This window comes from Haemaphysalis longicornis, unplaced genomic scaffold (genome assembly GCF_048455015.1).
Source record: "Haemaphysalis longicornis isolate Haplotype H1 unplaced genomic scaffold, Haemaphysalis longicornis Haplotype H1 scaffold_9, whole genome shotgun sequence".
Classification (NCBI taxonomy): Eukaryota; Metazoa; Arthropoda; class Arachnida; order Ixodida; family Ixodidae; genus Haemaphysalis; species Haemaphysalis longicornis.
In genome coordinates, this window is record NW_027526460.1 from 78485880 (window position 1) to 78508158 (window position 22279).

Genomic DNA, 22279 nt, shown 5'->3' on the forward strand with positions numbered 1-22279 from the left:
CTTATATTTAAAAAAAAATCTTAACTTCATTAACCGTAGTAAAAAATAGAGCGTAACCGCACCCCTATGCCTCTTTTGGCGTTGTAGACTGCCGACCGATGTTTCTGTATATATATATATATATATATATATATATATATATATATATATATATATATATATATATATATATAGAGTTGGCAGTCACGAAAACCTCAGAAAGCAAAGGGGAGGATGTGGTAGGTCATTCAAACAGATAAAGAATTTGGAAAGAAAGAAAGGAAGTGGAGAAAAAATTCCCGCCAGATGGGATGTTCCGAACCCATGACCTCCAGAATACCGGTCTGGTGCGATAACCACTACGCTACCGGCGGGGCGATTTTCCCCTCCACTTTCTCGGGTACTTATGCGAAGGTATTTTTGTTTCCTGTTCTTGGGGGTGGTAGCCAGCGCCACTCTGACTACTCGGGGTGAAGGGGACCTTCTTTTTAACCCCGGGCCGTGACTCGAGTGTCTACGACATGTCAAGAGTGGTCTACCACCGTTGAACCCTCTTAAGATTCCTATGGCACCATGACTGCCAGAACAGAGTCCCTCGCTATGCATGTGGCGAATCAGAATAGGAAATGAGGGGCTCATTGAAAATAAGACAGAAATAAGAGTTGGAGTAAAAAAAACCTCGGAAAGCCAAGGGGAGGATGTGGTAGGTAATTCAAACAGATAAGGAATTTGGAAAGAAAGTGGAGAAAAAATGCCCGCCAGTTGGGATCCGAACCCACGACCTCCAGAATACCGGTGTGGTGCGATAACTACTACGCCACCCGCGGGGAGATTTTACCCTCCACTTTCTGGGGTATTTATGTTAAGGTATTTTTGTTTCCTGTGCTTGGGGGTGGTAGCCAGCGCCACTCTGACTACTCGGGGTGAAGGGGACCTTCTTTTTAACCCCCGGGCCGTGACTCGAGTGTCTACGACATGTCAAAAGTGGTCGACCAGCGTTGAACCCTCTTAAGCTTCCTATGGCACCAAGATATATATATATATATATATATATATATATATATATATATATATATATATAGGTAAAAACTTGAGTGCAGACACTTGGAAAACACTGAACAAGGGTTTTATTGTTCCCAACAGTTTCGAAAGGAGAACCTTTCTTCTTCAGGGGTTATTTTAGAATAGACAGAAAAACGCTTATACACACTTTGCCTCCGAGGGCTTCTCTTTCTCCTCACCCTCGCCAATGAGAGCTCTCGGGGAGAGTAAAAGAGGGGGAAAAGAAGAATAACATGTCGTAACTATACTACAGAAGGTGGGAAAAAGCAAGAAAAGAGGAAGGGAAAGAGGAAAGTTGTACATGGGAAGGAGGCACAGTTGCGGCATTGATAGACAGAAAACAGACGCATAAAGTTCAACCAATGTGTGTCTACAAAGAAAACGGCGTGCTGCGTCTGCGTGCGGAAAGAGAGAGAGAGAGAGATACATAAAATCTGGAGAGTCGAAGCTCGAAAGCCTGAACGAAAAGTCTGTGGATGGTAGAGGAGCATGCCAACCTCTGCCTACTGGTGATCAATGGTAAAAAAGAACAAAAAAGAGGCATTTGTTAATGGCGGTTTGAGACCGTCATTAGACAGACAAGAACCACATGGCCGCAGGTGCCCGAAGGAAGCTGATCAGGAAACGAAACATTCGTGTACAGCCTTGAAAAAAAAGATCAGTGAGTCCCCAATGCGCTGAGGCTTGTACGGGTCCGTCTGAGTGAAATGGTCCGGAAAGTTTGCGTAGAAAACGATTTACGCATTGGAAAGAACCACAGGCGGAGAAGGATTTATCACCTCACCGCCGCAGGAGGGGCAGGCGCCACGCCGACCATCCCGTAGTGCCGTCTGTACACAGCACGGGGGGCCGCTGAAAAACAGCCGACTAGCGCTCACTCTGCCTTATGATATTAAAATTTTGTCTCAGGATGTTGTTTACTTGGGAAGTTTTGGACGAGTACGTAAGGACTAAGTTAGTCTCATGGTGGGTTTCTTTTAGGGTTTCAGTCAGAACGTCTTCTCTTTGTCAATTCGTGCTCGGCTAATCGCATCGTCAATAATTTCTTCTGGATATTTTTGACCAATCAGGGCGGTATTTAGTTCCTCAGCATGTTTTTCTAAATCGTCCCGTCCAGAGCATATCCTGCGGTACCGGTGGGCTTGTGAGTAGGGTACACTTGTTTTACAATGGCGGGGATGGCTGCTGTAGAAATTAAGATATCGTTCTCGGTCAGTGGGTTTCCTGTACAATGTCGTTCAGACTCTCCCTTGGTCCAATATGAGCGTGACATTAAAAAAATTTATGGTTTCAGTTGACATCTGATAGGTCAGTTTGATTGATGGGTGCAGAGAGTTGATTTCTGAGAGAAATTCCTTGAGGCTTGCCTCATCATTATTCCAAATGAAGAAGATGTCATCGAGGAATCGTTTATAAGTGATAGGTTTTGGACAGCATTTTGCAATGAACTCTGTTTCTAATGACGCCATAAAGATATTGGCGTATGAAAGGTGCCGTTTTTGTACTCATGGCTGTGCCGTTAATTTGGAGGTAGTGGCTATTGTCGAATTCAAAGTGTTTGTACTCAAGGACAAGGTGGAGGAGGGTTTTCGGTGTTCCAGGGGATACGTCCAAGCAGAAATTAGAGTCACCGTAGCATGAGACTGCGGCAAGGATGCCATCAGAGTGAGGAATGTTAGTGTACAGCGACGTAACATCCATGGTGACGAGAAAACTGCCGGTTGGGACCTCGAGGCCTGAAACCTCGCGGAGAAAGTGACCTGTATCCTTTATTTTTATTTTATTTTTATTTATTTAAGAACATACTGCAGGCCATGTAGGCCCAAGCAGGAGGGGCATAATGTGGTAACAGTATCAACCAAATACAAACAGTAAACAGCAAATAGCAGAAACAAGAACTGAAGTTCTGAGGGGAAAGTCATCGGGATGTCTTTAATTAGGTGGTCAATGAAACTGGGTATTTTTTCCGTTGTCGTTCCATTGGTGGATATAATTGGGCGACCAGGATTGTTTTCTTTGTGTATTTTAAGTAGGAGATAGAAACGTACTGGCTTAGAATTTTGGGGTATCATCGTTTCATACATCAGATCGGTGATTTTCCCATCACGCAGAAAGGACTTTAGTGTATCCACAATTGCAGCTTCAAATCGCAATGTTGGGTCGTCTGTGAGCTTGCGGTAGAATGTCTCGTCAGCTAGCTGTCGCTGTCCCTAGTTTAAATAGTCAGTCTTGTTCATAATTACCACAGCCCCCGCCCCCTTTGTCTGCAGGTTTTATTACAATGGCAGTGTCCTCACTCAGGCACTTCAGTGCTTCACGCTCGTCCCTAGCGAGGTTGCTGATGATGGGCAACCGTTTTTCGAACTCTTTGATTATATGTTTTTGCACGGCCGAAATGTATAGATCCAAGTGCTTATACCGTTGCTCATTTGGTGTCCACAATTTGTCTGAAGGGGCAGGAAGTAATTTTTTGCTTTCAGTTGGACGCCCATGAAAGGATTCCCGAAGGCGCAGGTTTCTCGCAAAGTTATCCAGGTCCTGATAAAGTTCGAATTCATTAACGTTTCCCGATGAAGGACAGAAGTTTAGGCCCTTTGACAGTAATTTGATTTCCTCTGAAGAGAGCTCCCTACTTTGGATGTTCACAATGTTAGAATGCGAGTGCTTGCGCTCAGCGGCAGAGGGCTGTTTATTTGGGAGGTTCAAAACGTTAGAGCATTTAAGGCTGTTTTTTGAGTCGCATAGGGTCTCTTGTCCTCCCCTGGCCTTCACCCCGGCAACCACAATCAGAGCGCCGTCGTCCCCGCGAATTGAAATTTTGTCCCGTTTTCATTTTTTTTGTCTTTTGGTTTTCCGCAATTTTCTGTTTTTTATCTTCGTATCTTTCCAATTCAGATTGTTCCGGATTAGGGAGAATTGCTTCCTGGCGTTTTACGAGTTCAGCTGATCTGAGTTCCTCGGCCTTCCGACTGCTGTGCTTCATAACCAATTTCGTCAGGCTCACGGACGCGTCAGTTAAGATCTTTTCTCACTCCTTTCTCTTGGTGTCACTAAACGTAGACATTGAAGGTGACAACCGGAGCTGGAGACCCTTGGGTGCCGAATTATTCTTGACGTAGGAATTTAGATAGGAGGCCTGTGAGGTAAATTGTACTTTTTTTCCACAGTTTTACGTAATGATAGGAATGATGTGGACCACTTCACGCCAGAGCGGACCTCACCTGAGCCGCCGCACTGTCAATTTCTCGCCCCCGATGGCCCCGCGCGAGCCGCCTGGGCGTAGCTGAGTCGCCCGGCCGGCAGCGCTGCAGGCCCCTCAGCCGTCGCAGCACCCGGCGTGGGGCGTCGCGGGGATTTTCGGCAAGCGCCGCCCACGATTTGGAAGCTCAATTCGTCCTTTTGGGGCTGTGGGGGCCTCTGCGGAAGCACAGGAAAGTCCAAAAGTCCGGGAACGACCGGGGTAGCTACACAATCCGAGGCGTGGTCCGCCCACTCCCGTGTGAACCGGGCGGCGTTCCTGAGGAGAAGTTGATTCAGGTGGCTGGTCATCACGGCCACTCCCTCGCAGCTCGGATGGACTCCGTCCGCCGCGAACACACGAACCAATGGCAGCCACTCCATCCCATGGTCTATGAAGTGGACGTTCCGGGTGCGGCGGCAGTACTCCCGAAGCAACTCGTTGAGCCGGCAGGCCTCGTTGTTGTAGCGTTGCACGGCTCTTCTGTTGGCGCCTCCACGGCGGCGGTTTGTGGTCTGTGGCAGGAGCAGGGTGATAAAGGTCTTCTCAATGTCCGGGCGTTCACGGCGAATAAACTCCAGTACGTCCCGGTACGAGTCAAACGTGCTCGCTGCCCATCGGTGTCGCTTCATAATGTCGTTTGCCCCGACGTGGAGTACCAACGTGTTCGCTGTCCGGGGAACGAAGTCCAGGAGGGGCCCAATGTCGCCGACGGCTGCATCAAGTTTGCAAACAAACACCGGTGTTCCGTGCCGGAGGGGGTGAAAATTTGTGAAAAAAATGCTTGACTTGGGAGTCGCCGATGATGACGGACTTGGTAGGTGTTTTAGTGTATCTCCAGGTCAGGTTCTCCATCGTGGTGCGGGCAGTAGTCGTGAGGTATATAGCAGGTAAGAAGTTCCGGACTACCGTAGCAATAGGTCAAAACTTAGGTGCAGACACTTGGAAAACACTGAACAAGGGTTTTATTGTTCCCAACAGTTTCGAAAGGAGAACCTTTCTTCTTCAGGGGTTATTTTAGAATAGACAGAAAAACGCTTATACACACTTTGCCTCCGAGGGTTTCCCTTTCTCCTCACCCTCGTCAATTAGGGCTCTCGGGGAGAGTAAAAAAGGGGCACAGTAAGAATAACATGTCGTAACTATACTACAGAAGGTGGGAAAAAGCAAGAAAAGAGGAAGGGAAAGAGGAAAGTTGTAAATTGGAAGGAGGCACAGTTGCGGCATTGATAGACAGAAAACAGACGTATAAAGTTAAACCAATGTGTGTCTACAGAGAAAACGGCGTGCTGCGTCTGCGTGCGGAAAGAGAGAGAGAAAGAGATACATAAAATTTGGAGAGTCGAAGCTCGAAAACCTGAACGAAAAGTCGGTGGATGGCAGAGAAGCATGCCAACCTCTGGCTACTGGTGATCAATGGTAAAATGGTCCGATGCGCTAGTGCGCACTTCAAGGAGACATGGATAAGCGCCCTTGTACTGTCCTGGCCAATTCATCGTATACTTCGTCTGCTTCCCAGGACAATTATCATCATCATGCCGTACCTCATTTATTCTTCATACCCATTTTCATCATCATTCCTGGGGCTGGAGTTCTGCGTTGCCGCTCAGAATAATAAACGCGCTGTTTCCACTGCCTCAGCGACGTGTCTTCTGGGTGACGGCTGCGCTTTACGTCTCCCTCAATATATATATATATATATATATATATATATATATATATATATATATATATCCCCTTCAACCCGAGCAGTCAGAGTTGCGCTGCTACTACCACGAAGCACAGGAAAAAAATTACCTTGGTATAAATACCCAAGAAAGTGACCACTACGCAGTAGCGTAGTGTTCATCGCACCAGACGCACGTTCTGGAGGTCGTGGGGTCCGATCCTACCCACCGGGCATTTTTTCTCCACTTTCTTTCTTTGCAAAAGATGTATGTTCCCTACCACATTTGCCGTAATTGGTTTCCTTTTCTTTCTTCATGCCCTGCACTTATTTTCTGTCTTCATTTCAACGATCCCCTCATTTCCTTTTCTAATTCGCTATATGCATACCAGGGTCTGGGTTCTGGCAGTCTTGGTGCCATAGGTAGCTTAATAACGTTGAATGCTTTTGGAACGCTCCCGAAGTGTCGTAGACGCTCGAGACACGGCTTGGGGTTAAAAAGAAGGTCCCCTTCACCACGAGCAGTCGGAGTGGCTAACTACCACCCCCAAGCACATAAAAAATCACCTTGAGATAAATACACACGGAAGTGGAGCGGGAAATAGCCCCGCTGGTAGAGTAGTATGACCAAAGCAACAGACGCGTATTCTGGAGGTCGCGGTGGCGTAGAGGTAGAGCATCCGCCTCGCGTGCAGAAGGACGGTGGCTCGAATCCCGGTGCCAGACAATTCCCACCGGAAAAAAAAACCGCGCATTCATTAAATTGCAGATTCAGGCTTGGGGTGCCGCCTGACCCTGGCGACCATTCCCGGCAACGCACTCCCTCACAGGAGCAAGATTGGCCACCCTGGTGTAGTAATAGCCACAACCCCACAAGAATACGCCAATTAACCCACGGCCCTCAGTCTCCAGTGGATGCGAAGCAAGTGACCACGACGGTGGTCAGACCTGTGATGCAGCAGAGGGTGCTAAGAATACCTGGACCCGGAGAGGCCGCCATTGGAATCTGAACCTGGCAACGTTTAGCACGAGAACCTTATCTAGTGAAGTGAGTCTAGACGTGCTGTTCGAGAAATTAAAGGGCATTAAATGGGAAGTCACAGGGCCTAGTGAGGTTATGCGGACAGGTGAAAGCCTTTACGGTGCTGAAAAATGGACACGCGCTATGTTAGCGTGCTATGTTAGCGCTATGTTAGTGGACAGAAGGGAACTAGGAGTGGAACTTCTAGTCAATAAAAGCATAGCTGGCAACATACAAGAACATTATAGCATTATAAAAGGGGAAGATGTAGAATCGGCAATGGCTAAAGTAAAATTACAGTATACCGTAGATATGGAAGACTTCAATGCTAAAGTAGGCAAGGATCAGGCTGGGGACAAGGCAGTTGGGAACTATGGTCTGGACTGTAGAAATAGCAGGGGGGACCTACTAGTTGAGTCTGCAGAACGGAATAACCTCCCTATAATGAATAGCTTCAAACGGGAGAGCCGGAAGTGTACGTGGAGGACCCCGAATAGGGAGCATAAAAATGAAAAAGCCCTCATACTATGCGATTACCCTGGCGTAGTGCAGAATGTGGAAGTGCTCGGAAGGGTAAGATGCAGTGACCACCGCATGGGAAGATCTCTAATTAGGCTAGATTTGAGCAGGGACCCCAACAAGCTAGTACGAAAGAAACCGATTAATGAGGTAACCGTAGGGCGTGAAGTAGAGAAAGTCAGGATCACGCTGCAAAACCGATATTCAGCTCTTACCGAGGAAGCCGAGCTTACGACATAGGAAGCCAATGACAACCTTACACGCATTATCACGGAGTGTGCAGAAGAAGTCGGGGGCACGATGGCTAGACAGAATACTGGTAAACCTTCCCAGGAGACGAAATATCTAATTAGGAAACGGCAAACTATGACAATCTCCACCCCAGCTGACAGAATAGAACTAGCGGAGCTTTTGAAGTTAATAAGCGTAAGACAGCTGACATACGGAAGTATAATATGGACAGGATCGAATACGCTGTAAAGAAGGGAGGTAGCCTGAAAGCAGTGAAGAGATGTCTTGATGTGGGGAAAAATCAGATGTATGCACTCAAAGATAAGCAAGGCAATGCCATCACAAATAGGAATAAAATAGCCACAGTGGCCGAGGAGCTCCATAGGGATCTGTACAGTAGCCGGGACATCCAGGAAAATGCCGAACGAGAAAGTAGTTCAGAGGAGATAGGCATCCCACCACTAACGACCGAAGAAGTAAGGAATGCTTTGAAAGAAATAAAATGTGGCAAAACACCTGGTGAGGATCAGATAATAGTAGACCTCTCGAAGGATGCGGAGAAATTGTACTTGAAAAACTGGCAAACCTGTATACGCAATGCCTAATGACCGCAAGTGTACCGGAATCCTGGAAGAATGGGAACATCATCCTAATTCATCAGAAAGGTGACATAAAGGACTTGAAAAATTACAGGCCGATCAGCTTACTGTCAGTCGTCTACAAGGTACTTACCAAGGTGAATGAAGGCCAACAGAATTTCTGCAACCTTAGATTTCAGTCAACCTATAGAACAACAGGGTTTTGTAATGGTTATTCAACAATGGACTATATTCACACGATCAATCAGGTGATAGAAACGTGCGCTGAGTATATTGAACCCCTATGTATAGCCTTCACAGATTATGAGAAAGCATTTGACTCGGTCGAAACCCTAGCAGTCATTCAGGCATTACAGAACCGGGGGGTAGATGAGCATTATGTAAAAATACTAGAGAATATCTACAATGGGTCCACAGCTACCATCATCCTCTGTAAGGAGAGCAGTAAAATACCTATAAAGAAGGGCGTCAGCAAGGAGACACAATCTCTCCCATGTTATTCACAGCATGTTTAGGAGAAGTATTCAGAGCGTTTGACAGGGAACCGGTGGGAGTAAGGGCTAACGGAGAATACCTTCGTAACCTCAGATTTGCTGATGACGTTGCCTTGCTAAGTAACTCGGGGGACGAATTGCAATGCATGCTTTACACACTGGACGAACAGAGTAGGATGAACAGAGTGATGCGTATGCCGCCATAAGGGCCTTAAAAACAAGATTGATTACATAATTTTTTAGCGGTTTCTGGACAAAAGTGCGCGTACAACACTAAGAGAATCTGTAAAAACTATGGACTTTGGAATTTGATGTTGGGCAATGTGGTGTAAAATAAGTAAAATGCCGTGTGCTTCACCTGTAAAAATGCTGTGGTGGGAGTTCATTCTTTTTTCCACGTTAACGTTCAGTCCATGCGCAGCACAAGACACAGCATCAGCTGTCTTTGATGCGTGGGAGTAAAACTCTGCACACTGGTACTTATCCTGTAGGAAGAGGAAATGCTGCATAATAGCTGCCCTTGGTGCCATTTTTTTGTCGAATTGTACAAAGGACAGGTCACAGGAAACATCCCTGGCTTGCCATGGTGCAATAAAATCAATGATCGGTGTCTTGTGGATATATGAAAATGACACTGCTAGCTCAGAAGCTTCTACTCTCACTCTGAGAGGAAACGGCACGGGAATAGATGGACGGTTTAAAAAGAGCTGCTGTGAGGATGCATCATAAATGGTCGAGTTAAGAGGATGATTTTCCAGAGACATGATCTTAGAGGCATACAATAAATCAGTGTATATCCTCTGGTGATACAGGGACCATTTGTTGCACTCTGCATAGAGGCTTTCAACAGGGCTCGTGCGAAAGGCGCCACAAGCAAGGCGAAGCCCCAAATGCAGGACTGGGTCAAGCATTTTAAGTGCCGTTTTCGTTGCAGACCCATATACGACGCTGCCGTATTCCAAGCGAGATCCTACCAGCGCAGTATAAAGACACAGGAGTCGCTGCTTGTCTGCACCGTACGATTGGTGAGAGAAGACTTTAAGGATATTCATAGTTTTTAGGCATTTTTGCTTAAGCATTTTCAGATGAGGAATAAATGTTAGTTTGTTGTCGAACATTAGGCCTAAAAACTTGTGACCCTTTTTTACAGGAATCAACGCGCCATTTAGAGTAATGTCAGGGTCCACATGGATACCGCGAACACGGGTGAACACAACGCAAGTACTTTTTACGGGGTTCAGCTTAAAGCCGTTTGTGTCCGCCCAGCCAGCAAGTTTTTTCACTCCGAGCTGGACTTGACGTTCACAGATTGACATATTACATGATTTAAAAGATATTTGGACCTCATGTACATAAGCCGAACAAGAAATGGTCGGTGGCAATGCCTTACGGAGTGAGTTGACCTTCACTATGAAGAGTGCAGCTCAAAACACCTCCTTGAGGCACGCCATTTTCCGGAACATGAACATTAGAAAGTGCACTACCAATTCTTGCACGGAAAGTTCGTTCAGACATGTAGCTATAAAGAGTGATAAGCATGTTGCCCGAAACATCGAATGACTTAAAGTCACTCAAAGATGCCGTATCGCCATACCGTGCCGTAGGCCTTTTCAATATCAAAGAAGACTGTAATGCAGAACTGTTTGTGAATGAAGGCATCTTTTATGTAGGATTCCAACGCAACAAGCCGATCATTGGTGGATCGCCCCCCCCCCCCCCCCCCTGAAGCCTGCCTGGCAGCTCTCGAGAAGACCGTTGTACTCAATGAAGTACACCAGCCTGCAATTCATCATCTTCTCGAAGAGCTTGCATAGGCAGCTCGTCAGGGCTATACGACGGTAACTTGAGGGGGACGACGGGTCTTTTCCCTCCTTCAAAAAAGCCACTACTATGGCCTCCTTCCAAGACTTTGGAATGTGCCCCAAAAGCCATATTTTATTATATAGATGTAGAAGTGTTTCGAGTGTGTCTGCGTGTAAGTGTTGTAACATTGTGTATGTGGTGTTGTCTGGGCCGGGAGCTGAGGGTTTACACGTGCTTAGAGCAACCCTCAGCTCATGTAGTGAAAACAGGGAGTTGTAAGAAGTCTGTGATTTGTTGTTGTCGCGTAGGGACTTCTTTTCATAAGAGGCTTTATGTTTCAGGAAAGTGTTTGTGTAGTGTGCAGAGCTGGACACGTGTTGAAAGTGTTGTGCGAGTGTGTTAGCCTGATCTTCTAGTGTATACCCAGTGGTGCTGACCTATGGCAGGCTGTGTGTTTCTTGTCCTTGGAGTTTGCGTATTCGTGTCCATAGTTTTTGTGCGTCCGTGTAGGAGTTAATTGATGTTATTAAATTACGCCAACTATCTCGTTTTGCCTCACGGTGCACAGGTTTTCCCATCGCCTTTGCCCGTTTGAACAGGAGGAGGTTTCCCGGCGTGGGGTACCGACGAAGGATACCCCACGCCTTATTCTGGGCCTCCCGCGCCCGCCTACAGTCCTCATTCCACCACGGCCTCCGCTGGATGCGCGGGGAACCAGAGGCGTGGGGAATGAACTTTTCGGCGGCGTCGAGGATGTGCGCCGTGAGGAGTTGAACGGCTTCATCTACGTGTAGGTGTTTTATGGTTGTGTGGTGTAGTTTCGATGTCTCTATAAATGTGTTACAGTTAGCTCGTGCTTCACTGAACCTACTATGGGAAGATGGCCTGTGTGGGCAATTACCTATATATGTTAGTGAGGTGGGGAAGTGGTCACTGGCATATGGGTCAGTGCCCACACCCCACTCGAGAAGGGGAAAGAGAACTGCGGAGCCAACAGCCAAGTCAAGGTATGAGTATGTGTTGTGTCCTATGCTATGGTATGTAGGCTGTTTATTGTTGAAAAGGCATGCTCCTGAAGACGTAAAGAATTTCTCTATCAGGCGACCTCGGGCATCCGTACGAGTAGAGCCCCGAAGACAATTGTGTGCATTAAGCTCGCCTCTTAAGATGTATGGTTCGGGCAGCTGGTCGACCAACGCCTCGAAGTCAGAACTCGAAAGTTCAAGGTCAGGTGGAATGTATATGGCGCATACCATTATCAACCTATTAATATTATTGTTATAATTGCTACAGCCTCAAGGACAGTGTTCAAAGTGAGAGGGTGGCATGCTAAGGACTTCCGGGCGATTATGGCCACACCCCCAGAAGAGTGTGTGCAGCCATCCCTGTCCTTTCTGTATACGAGGTAACTATTCAACAAATTTGTGTGTTTAGAATTCAAATGTGTTTCCTGAACACACATTACACTTGGCTGATAAGCATGCAGTATTTAGTTTACATCATCAAGATTTTTAAAGAGGCCTCTACAGTTCCATTGTACTATGTTTTCTCTTCTCATTATGAAGTGTTCGGAGCTACTCGACTGTGTTTTTATGTGTCGTCTTTCAAGGCTGTGACTCTCGTCTTTTTTGGCTTGTCGGGAGGCTTTGGCGTCGGGACGCGTTTCTTGCGGTGCACCGCAGACAAGAACGGACGGACGTCCATTTCATCCTCGGATGTCCTCGGAGCGTCTGAGGGATCAGGCTCCTTGGACCGCGAACCCTTTGGGGCGCGCTTTTCCTTGTCCGCAACCACCGAGGGTTTCGGGAACGCCTCGGATGGCGCAGGCGGTGCGGTGGGGGTGGGAGCTGCCGCTGGTTTCCCCGTCTCCGTTTTCTCTGCGCCCTCGCCTGTGGTTTGGGATGCTGGAGCGGACGTGGGGGATGCAGCATCACTCCCACCAGACGTGGTTGCCACCACAGCCGCTGCTGGCTCCGCGAGCGGTGGGGAGGCGGGTTGGGCCGCCAGAGGCAACCCAGGGGGGCGGGGTGGCGGCGGGACCAAGTCCGACTTGCGGTACTGGGTCGCCGCCGAAACGAGACGCCGCGCCGCCCCCCGGCGAGCTGCGTCGGCGAACCTCCCCAGAGGGAAAGACGCAAACCTCTTCCGCACCTCTGGGAAGAGGATGCTTTCTGTTACCTTGAGATTGATTATTTTCTTTTCTATTTGGAACTTTTCGCATTTCCTGGAGTAGGCCGCATGTGGGCCCCTGCAGTTTGCACAAGTAAGGATGTCAGAATTACAGTTGTCGGTGGAGTGGTCCTGCGCGGCGCATTTCGCACATGTTGTTTTGCCGCGGCAAGAGGTTGTACTGTGCGCGAATCGCTGGCACTTGAAGCAACGGCGCGGGTTCGGAATGTAAGGACGAATGGACCATCGAATGAAGCCTGCGTTGATATGTTCAGGAAGTCAGGACCGGTTAAAGGTCAGGGTAATATGTTTCGTGGGGATTATGTTATCCTCCCTGCGCATCGTGATGCGGCGCACAGGTGTGACGCCCTGATCCTTTAAACCTTCAAGCAGGTCGGCATCTGTTTCCGTAAAAAGATCTGCCTCAGAAATCACACCCTGGGAGCTGTTGTGGCTTCGGTGGGGTGTGACCCTGATGTCCAGATCATGGATGCGGGTTTGTTCAAGAAGAGTGCGGGCTTGTTGTTCGGCATGGAGTTCTATAAGGATTTCTCCCGTCCTAAGCTTTTTAGCTTGATACTTTCCACCTACTGTGTTTTGCAGGAATTTCGAAACCAGGAATACAGACAGGGAAGCGACAGGTCTTGCTGAGTCAGCTGACTCTATCACAAGGAAACGAGCATAGTTATTCACAGTTGTTGAAAAGACAGTTGTTGGACGAGGTGGGAATGAAACTTCGGTGCGGCCCCTTTTCAGGGAGCGATCACGTTTAAGGGGGGGGGGGGGGTTTGAAAATGCCATATACCATAGTATAAAAGCAGGGAGACGGGGGTAGTTTCTTCTTTCACATTACCCTGGTAGTCAAAGAGGTCCCGGAAATCCCTGCCTGGTAGACAGGCAGGGAGCCCATCGGCCGGAGCTTGACCAAGGCTCCGACGGCCACCTTTTACGGCTTCAAACACCTCGCCACGGTTGGACACGGCTTATGTATGGGAGCTCGAAGTCCGCGGTGTCGCTGCTCACCGTCACCATGATTACTCAAGGTGGCCCGTGCGGGGAGCAGTTTGGGATAGGCGGCGAGGTAGTGGAAGTGGTAAAAGAATATATCTACTTAGGCCAAGTTGTGACCCCGGATACAAACCATGAGACAGAGATAGAAGGTTTAGAATGGGGTAGAGTGAATACCGCAGACATTCTCAGATGATGAATAGCAGCCTACCATTGTCCCCGAAGAAGAAAGTGTATGACAGCTGCATCTTACCGCTACTGACCTACGTGGCAGAAACTTGAAGGCTCACTAAGAGGGTTCAACTGAAATTGAAAACGACTCAGTGGGCAATGGAGCGGAAAATGATAGGTGTAACATTAAGGGACAAGAAGAGAGCGGAGTGGGTAAGAGAACAAATGCGTGTTAAGGACATACTAGTAGAAATTAAAAAGAAGAAATGGACGTGGGCAGGGCATGTAAAAAATGCGAATGCAAGATAACCGCTGGTCATTAGGGGAACAGAGTGGATCCCTAGAGAAGGCAAGTGTTGCAGGGGGCGGAAGAAAGTTAGGTGGGCAGGTGAGATCAAGAAGTTCGCAGGGATAAATTGGTGACAGTTGGCACAGGACTGGGGTAGTTGGAGAAGAATGGGAGAGGTCTTTGCCCTGCAGTGGGCGTAGATAAGCTGGTGATAATATATATATATATATATATATATATATATACAGAAATAAGGGTTGGCAGTCGAGAAAACCTCGGAAAGCAAAGGGGAGGATGTGGTAGATCATTGAAACAGATTAAGAATTTGGAAAGAAAGAAAGAAAGTGAAGAAAAAATGCCCGCCAGGTGGGATCCGAACCCACGACCTCATTTACTATTCTGATTCGCTATATATATATATATATATATATACAGTCAAACCCGACTATATCGAACCCGTTTACATCGAATTATCCTCTATATCGAACTATTTCTGCGCACGGAATGTATTCTATGAGAATGTATAGCAAAAATTACGCCGCTTACATCGAACAGAAATAGCAGCAACTACCGATATATCGAACGCCAGCGGCGCAAAAGTGCCCCCCCAAGTTGGCTTTCCCTCGGGGCAGAGGAGAAACCCGCCAACACACCCTCGAAAAGTGGTTTAGCCCGGCGGTTTCTGTGCAGCTCGTTCACCTCGCTCTTTCTCCCTCTCTCTCTTTCGGGCTGTTTCCGGGTCGGGAAGCCGCCGTCGACGCCCAACATAAAAATGATCCTGGCCCTCCCGCCCCGTTTGCTCAGACAGCCAATCACAGGCTGTTGCCACTCCAGTTCTCGCGTCGCTGGAGAGGCGCGCGTTGTTCTTTTTGCTGTTTTTGCGTTCGGAGTGTTCGAATTGTCGGCGTCTGTTGGACTAGTACTGTGTAGCCGTGATGGCTAGCGCGAAGCGGCAGAACCTGCCTTTCGCCGTGAAGCTGGAAATTCAGGACTACTTCGTGCGGAAGTGAGTTTGTTTCATTAATAAAGTGCTTTCATAAACGGTAGGTGCTTTTATGCTGTCCAATTCTTCAGCATGCATGTATCGAATTATGCCATATATCGAACTCGCGGGCGTTTTTTGCGAGTTCGATATAACCGGGTTCGACTATATATATATATATATATATATTTATATATATATATATATATATATATATATATATATATATATATATATATATATATATATATATATATATATATATATATATATATATATATATATATATATATATATTGTCAAGAAGACAGCCGACACGCCGGTAGCCGGTTGAGGTTGTTTAATTGCAACAGAGAAGCCGATATTTAACGCAGGTCTGGGCGTTGCGATCACCAAGCTCGTTTCTGGCGCATGCACGTCCTGGGGTTCATCGTCTTCCCTGACACCTCTTTGAAACATATCCCCGTCTGGGGATTTGGCAAAATCCTATGTGGAATTATGCCAAATCCCCACACATACCCACATGTCTGGATGGCATGTTGCGTCTATTGCATTTGTTCATTACCCTCGTTACAATCGCCCCCGGTGAAAAAGGAGCCAACCTGGCGACTTAGGGTGATGTCGACAAGAGCGGGTCGTAGTAAGGCTTGAGCCTATCAACGTGGACTGTTTCACGGCCACGGCGGCGAACATCCGAGGACGGAGTAACGGGCTCAACAAGGTAGTTCACTGGCGAAGTGCGGGCAATGACCTTGTAAGGACCGTGATATTTGGCCACAAATTTTTGGGAGAGACCGGGTGTTGGGCAGGGCACCCAAAGCCACACATGCGCACCAGGATCAAACGTCTTAGGACCGGTAGAGTCGTCACGACGATGCTTCTGGCGGTGTTGGTCAGCAGTTGTAAAAGAACGGGCTAGTTGTCGACATTCTTCGGCGTGCTGCGCCATTTGTGAAACCGGTGTGTATTCTGTGGCATCGCGGTTATAAGGGAGTATGGTATCCGGGGCGCATGTCGGCTCTCGTCCGTAAAGCAAGAAAAACGGGGAAAATCCCGTCGTCGCCTGTGTGGCCGTGTTGTAGGTGGACGTTATAAATGGGAGCACGAGGTCCCAATTGGAGTGGTCAGATGACAAATACATTGAAAGCATATCGCCCAGGGTGCGGTTGAATCGTTCCGTGAGCCCATTCGTCTGTGGGTGGTATGATGAGCTTGTCCGATGAACCATGTGACATTGGATGAGTAGCGCTTTCACAATTTCCGATAACAAGACCCGTCCTCGATCGCTCAGCAGCTCCTGAGGCGCCCCGTGCCGAAGTATAAAATGATGTAGTAGAAAAGTGGCGACGTCACGAGCCGTCGATGCGGGCAGTGCAGCAGTTTCAGCATACCTTGTCAGGTGGTCAACGGCAACAATTATCCATCTGTTACCGGAAGCTGTAGGAGGCAGTGGCCCGATTAGATCGATCCCAACGCGGTCAAAGGGTTTTTCCGGGCAGGGTAGTGGTTGCAGTGGCGCGGTCGAGCGAGCAGGTGGCGACTTGCGGCGTTGGCATTCCGGGTACGAGCGAACGTACTTCTGTACGAAGTTGTACATTCCACGCCAATAATAACGGAGGCGGAGTCGCTCGTATGTCTTGATGACGCCAGCATGGGCGCAGCTCGGGTCGTCATGAAATGAAGCGCATATATCTGCGCGCAAATGGCGTGGAAGAACCAGAAGCCACTTGCGAAAGTCCGAGAAATAATTTCGGGGGTAAAGCAGCTCGTCGTGCAGTTGAAAGTGAGAAGCTTGCCGTCGCAGGACCCTTGATACACGGGCAGTTGACGCACCGGAGAGGAAGCTGATCATGGAAGCTATCCATGGGTCCTTCCGCTGCTCAGCGCACATGTCAGTAGCACTGAGAAACGACATGCTGCAGTCGGTAGTGGCGGAGTGAGACACGTCAGCCGGCAGCGGAGAGCGCGAGAGGGCATCCGCGTCTGAGTGCTTCCGGCCTGAACAGTAGACGACGTTGATATCGTACTCTTGGAGCTGAAGAGCCCATCGACCAAGGCGACCACAAGGATCTCTGATGGAGGCTAGCCAGCACAGTGCGTGATGGTCGGTGACGACATCAAATCGGCGGCCATACAAGTATGGACGAAACATTTCGAATGCCCATATTATGGCCAAGCACTCTTTTTCAGCAACTGAGTAGTTGGACTCAGCCTTTGTCAGCGTCCGGCTCGCGTATGCAACGACGTGCTCCGCAAAGCCAGATTTTCGCTGCGCGAGCACGGCACCAAGGCCAATACCACTAGCATCTGTGTAGACTTCTGTTGGAGCAGACGGGTCAAAATGTCGAAGTATAGGCGGCGATGTGAGCAGACGACGGAGTGTCGCAAACACCTCGTCACAGGACGCTGACCAAGCCGAAATGCCGTTGTCGCTGCTGAGACGCTTTGTTAATGGTGAAATGATGGACGCAAAGTTGCGAATAAACCGCCGAAAATACGAACACAACCCGATAAAGCTCCTAAGTGCCTTTAGGGTGGTCGGTTTCGGGAACTCCGCGACGGCACGAAGCTTGGTCTCCGTCCGGACGAACGCCCTCCTTGCAAACAATATGACCCAGGATGGTCAGTTTGCGCGCGCAAAGTAACACTTCTTCAGATTGAGCTGCAGTCCAGCCGCGGCGATGCAGGTCAAAACTTGCTCTAGGCAAACCAGGTGCGTCTCAAAATCTGGAGCGAAAACGACTACATCGTCCAAGTAAGAAAGGCACGCCTTTCATTTGAGACCGCGCAAAAGACTGTCCATCATTCTTTCGAACGTGGCTGGGGCATTGCATTGCCCGAATGGCATAACGTTAAATTCGTAGAGGCCATCAGAGGTGACGAATGCCGTCATTGCGCGATCAGCCTCCGCCATTGGGACCTGCCAGTACCCGGATCGTAAGTCGAGGGATGAGAAAAATTCGGCTCCGTGCAAACAATCAAGCGCATCATCGATGCGAGGGAGCGGGTTGTTCAAGCGTCCAACATCTACGCAGAACCTAATGGAGCCGTCTTTCTTCCGAACAAGTACCACAGGCGAAGCCCATGGGCTCTTGGAAGGGCGAATGACACTTCGCTTAAGCATATCCGTCACGTTGTCTTCAATGGTTTGGCACTCAGTCGGTGGCACACGATATGGGCGCTGTCGAAGCGGGGCGTGCAAACCAGTATCAATGGAGTGCGTGACAACGGACATGCGACCCAGGGAGCTTTGCGCGTGATCAAACGACGAACAGAACTTCCGAAGCAATGCAGCAAGTCGTGCTCGTTGGGTTGCGTCCAGGTCTGCGTCCACGCACTGGTGGAAAGCAGCAGATGGCAATTGTCCTGGTACGCCGGAACTAACGCTCAGTCCGTCAATCTGAAGATGGTGCAAATGGTCAGGTACGTCGACGACTTGCCGGGCATGAACAATCTCGATAAACCCAAGGGTTTTCTGCTAAAAAGGGAACATGGAGTCGCCGACGGATTTGTGACTAACATAGTGCTTGCGCCATCACGAGTTGTTAAAATGGCACAGGGCAAAGGAAGACATTTCCGACGTAGGAAAATGGCTGAGGGCGTAAAGAGAACAGTTGCGTCTGGGACAGTGGTGCAACACAATGGAACGACGACAGAGGAGCCTGGCGGAACGTCAGTGTCTTAAGCAATTAGTAGCTTGGTAGTATGGGCATCATCGGAATCCTCTGAGACATCAGTGGAAAATTCAACTTCAGCCCGAGCACAGTCAATAATAGCGTCGTGGCGGGAAAGAAAATCCCAACCCAGGATGACGTCACGGGAGCAGGATGGCAGGACGATGAACTCAATGATGTACGAGATGTTCTTGATGATGACCCGGGCAGTGCAGGCAGCAAGCGGCTTAATGGGTTGCGAATTGGCGGCTCGTAATGAAAGTCCAGAAAGGGGCGTCCTCACTTTTCGTACAGAGCGGCAGAGACGGGCATGGATAACAGAAACAGCGGCTCCTGTATCGATTAGAGCAACGGTAGGGGCACCATCTACAATTACGTCAATAACATTTTTTGGTGAAAGTTGAGGGCTTGTACAGTTCGACGGTGGCGCAGCTCTTGCCTCAGGAACTGCGGCTGTTAGTTTTCCTCCCCGTCACTGGTCGGGCGGCGACGCATGGGGGAAACTGAGCGGCGACGTGGGGAGGACGATCGGCGGCTGGTGAACGGCGGCTGTTCAGAAGACTCGGTGGGCAAACTCTGTGGAGTTTGCGGCGGAACATAAGACGGGATGTGGGGGCTAGCGTAAAAAGGTGCTTGAAAAATGTTGGCGGCCGGCACCACACGACGACGACAGTAGCGGGCGACATGTCCGGGTGTCCGACACGCGAAACAGATGGGTCGATTGTCCGGTGTGCGCCACGCGTTGGCATCGTAAGGACTGGTGATAGGGCTTGGAAGTGGTCGGGATGGTACGTGAGTCGGCGCAATGCGCACCGCAGGCTGGAACGACACAGCTGGTTGCGGCGCTGGGGACTGGAAGAATGGAGCAGGCGGTGGTGGCGGCCTGGCTGTCGCTCCAGCGTAGGTGAGAGGGGCGTAGGTGAGAGGGGAGAGGGGCATAGGGGCAGCTACTGGTGCGGTGTGTTCAGCTGGTGGCAATGCTTTCAGGTGGCAATGCTTTAGCTACCTGGTCCCGTATCATATTCCGGAGTGTAGGCGCCAGTGGAGAAGGCGGCTCTGCAGTGCAGGGGAGCAGGGAAACTTGGCGAGCCACCTCTTCTCGGATAAAATCTGATGCGGGAAAACAGAGCGGAACCTTTGTCATACGTAGCCGCCACGCTCGCCACGGACTCCCCGCAAGCACAGGCTTGTCGAGTCAGAGCTCGCTGCTTGCGTAGGTCGTCAAAACTCTGACACAAGCGGACGACATCCGCAACAGTTTTGGGGTCTCTAGCCAAGAGCATCTGGAAGGCGTCATCGTCAACGCCTTTTAAGATGTTCCGGACCTTGTCAGCTTCCGTCATGGAGGGGTCGACGCGTTTGCATAGGTCAATGACGTCTTCGATATAACTGGTGAACGTCTCGCCAGCCTTCTGTCCGTGTGCACGTAATCACTGTTCGGCACGAAGTTTTCGTACAGCAGGGCGGCCGAAAATTCTAATAAATTCACTACAGAAATGAGACCAAGGCCGGAGATCGGATTCATTATTGTTGTACCATGTTTCCGCGACTTTCGTTAGAGAGAAGGCGACGTTGTTAAGCTTGGCATTGTCGTCCCACTTATTATACGCACTCACGCGTTCGAAGGAAGCAAGCCAGTCCTCCGCGTCGCTGTCGTCTGTACCGCTGAACTTGGCCGGGTCCCGCTCGCGCATGGAGCCGCGGCACATCACAGGCTGACTGGTTTCTCTGGACATTGGGGGTGTTGGCGTCCGGGAACGAAGCTCCAGGGCAGGATCGAAACTCCTGTCCTCCACCACTTGTCAAGAAGACAGCCGACACGCCGGTAGCCGGTTGAGGTTGTTTTATTGCAAGAGAGAAGCCGATGGATAACGCAGGTCTGAGCGTTGCGATCACCAAGCTCGTTTCTGGCGCATGCATGTCCTGGGGTTCATCGTCTTCCCTGACACCTCTTCGGAGCATATCCCCTTGTGGGGATTTGGCATAATCCTATATGGGCTATGCGGGTGAGGAACATACCCACATGTCTGGATGTCTGGAACATACCCACATGTTGCGTCTATTGCATTTGTTCATTACTCTCGTTACAATATATATATATATAAGACAGAAATAAGAATCGGCACTCAAGAAGACCTTGGAAAGCAAAGGGGAGGATGTAGTAGGTCAAGATAAAGAATTTGGAAATCAAGAAAGTAGAGAAAAAATGCCCGCCAGGTGGGATCCGAACCCACGACCTCCAGAATTCCGGTCTGGTGCGATCATTGCCTGGCAGGCATTTTCTGTCCACTTTCTTTCCAAATTCGTTATCTGTTTCAATGACCTACCATATCCTCCCCTTTGCTTTCCGAGGTTTTTCTTGGCTGCCAACTCTTATTTCTGTGTTATTTTCAACGAGCCCCTCATTACCTATTCTGATTCGCTACATGCATAGCGAGGGCCTCTGTTCTGGCAGTCTTGGTGCCAAAGGAGCTTAAGAGGGTTCAACGCTGGTCGACCACTCTCGACATGTCGTAGGCACTCGAGTCACGGCCCGGGGGTTAAGAAGAAGGTCACCTTCACCCCGAAAAGTCGGAGTGGCGCTGGCTACCACCCCCAAGCACAGGAAAACAAAAAATACCTTAACATAAATACCCGAGAAAGTGGAGGGGAAAATACCAGACCGGTATTCTGGAGGTCGTGGGTTCGGATCCCACCTGGCGGGCATTTTCTGTCCACTTTCTTTCCAAATTCGTTATCTGTTTCAATGACCTACCATATCCTCCCCTTTGCTTTCCGAGGTTTTTCTTGGCTGCCAACTCTTATTTCTGTGTTATTTTCAACGAGCCCCTCATTACCTATTCTGATTCGCTATATATATATATATATATATATATATATATATATATATATATATATATATATATATATATATATATATATATATATATATATATATATATATATATATAAACTTATTGAACACAATATTGCGTGTTAAACATGAGCAGTGAAACATATTACAGCAACGCGCTAGAGACGAGACAAAGAAGAGGGCTGAAAAGTACCGCGCTGTTTCAACATGTTTTAGTGCTACAGCAAAAAACACGCCCTCGTTAATGCATTGCAAAATAAGACCTCCGTGCATCCTTGCCAAAATAGGTTTGCAGACTACCGAAAGCTTTCGCAGCAGAGGCTGCAAATATAATGTGATTAATTCCCCGACTGCTGGATGTAAGTTCCAGCGAGTTTAATCGTCCGAATAAAGTATGAAATTTATTGTTACCTCTTGGTACGGCCAATAGTTATTACGCGGAAAAAGGCTTGGAATGCTCTGCCGTGTTTCTTCAGTGTTTCCTTGCTTCCGGTTTGTACTTGACGAGGGGTATATTAGC

General features: G+C 48.7%; 1 pseudogene; it reads right to left on the minus strand.

Moving 5' to 3' along the window:
- Positions 1–19869: 19869 nt before the first annotated feature.
- LOC144153277 (uncharacterized) lies at positions 19870–20641 on the minus strand (annotated as a pseudogene).
- Between the last annotated feature and the right edge of the window lie 1638 nt (positions 20642–22279).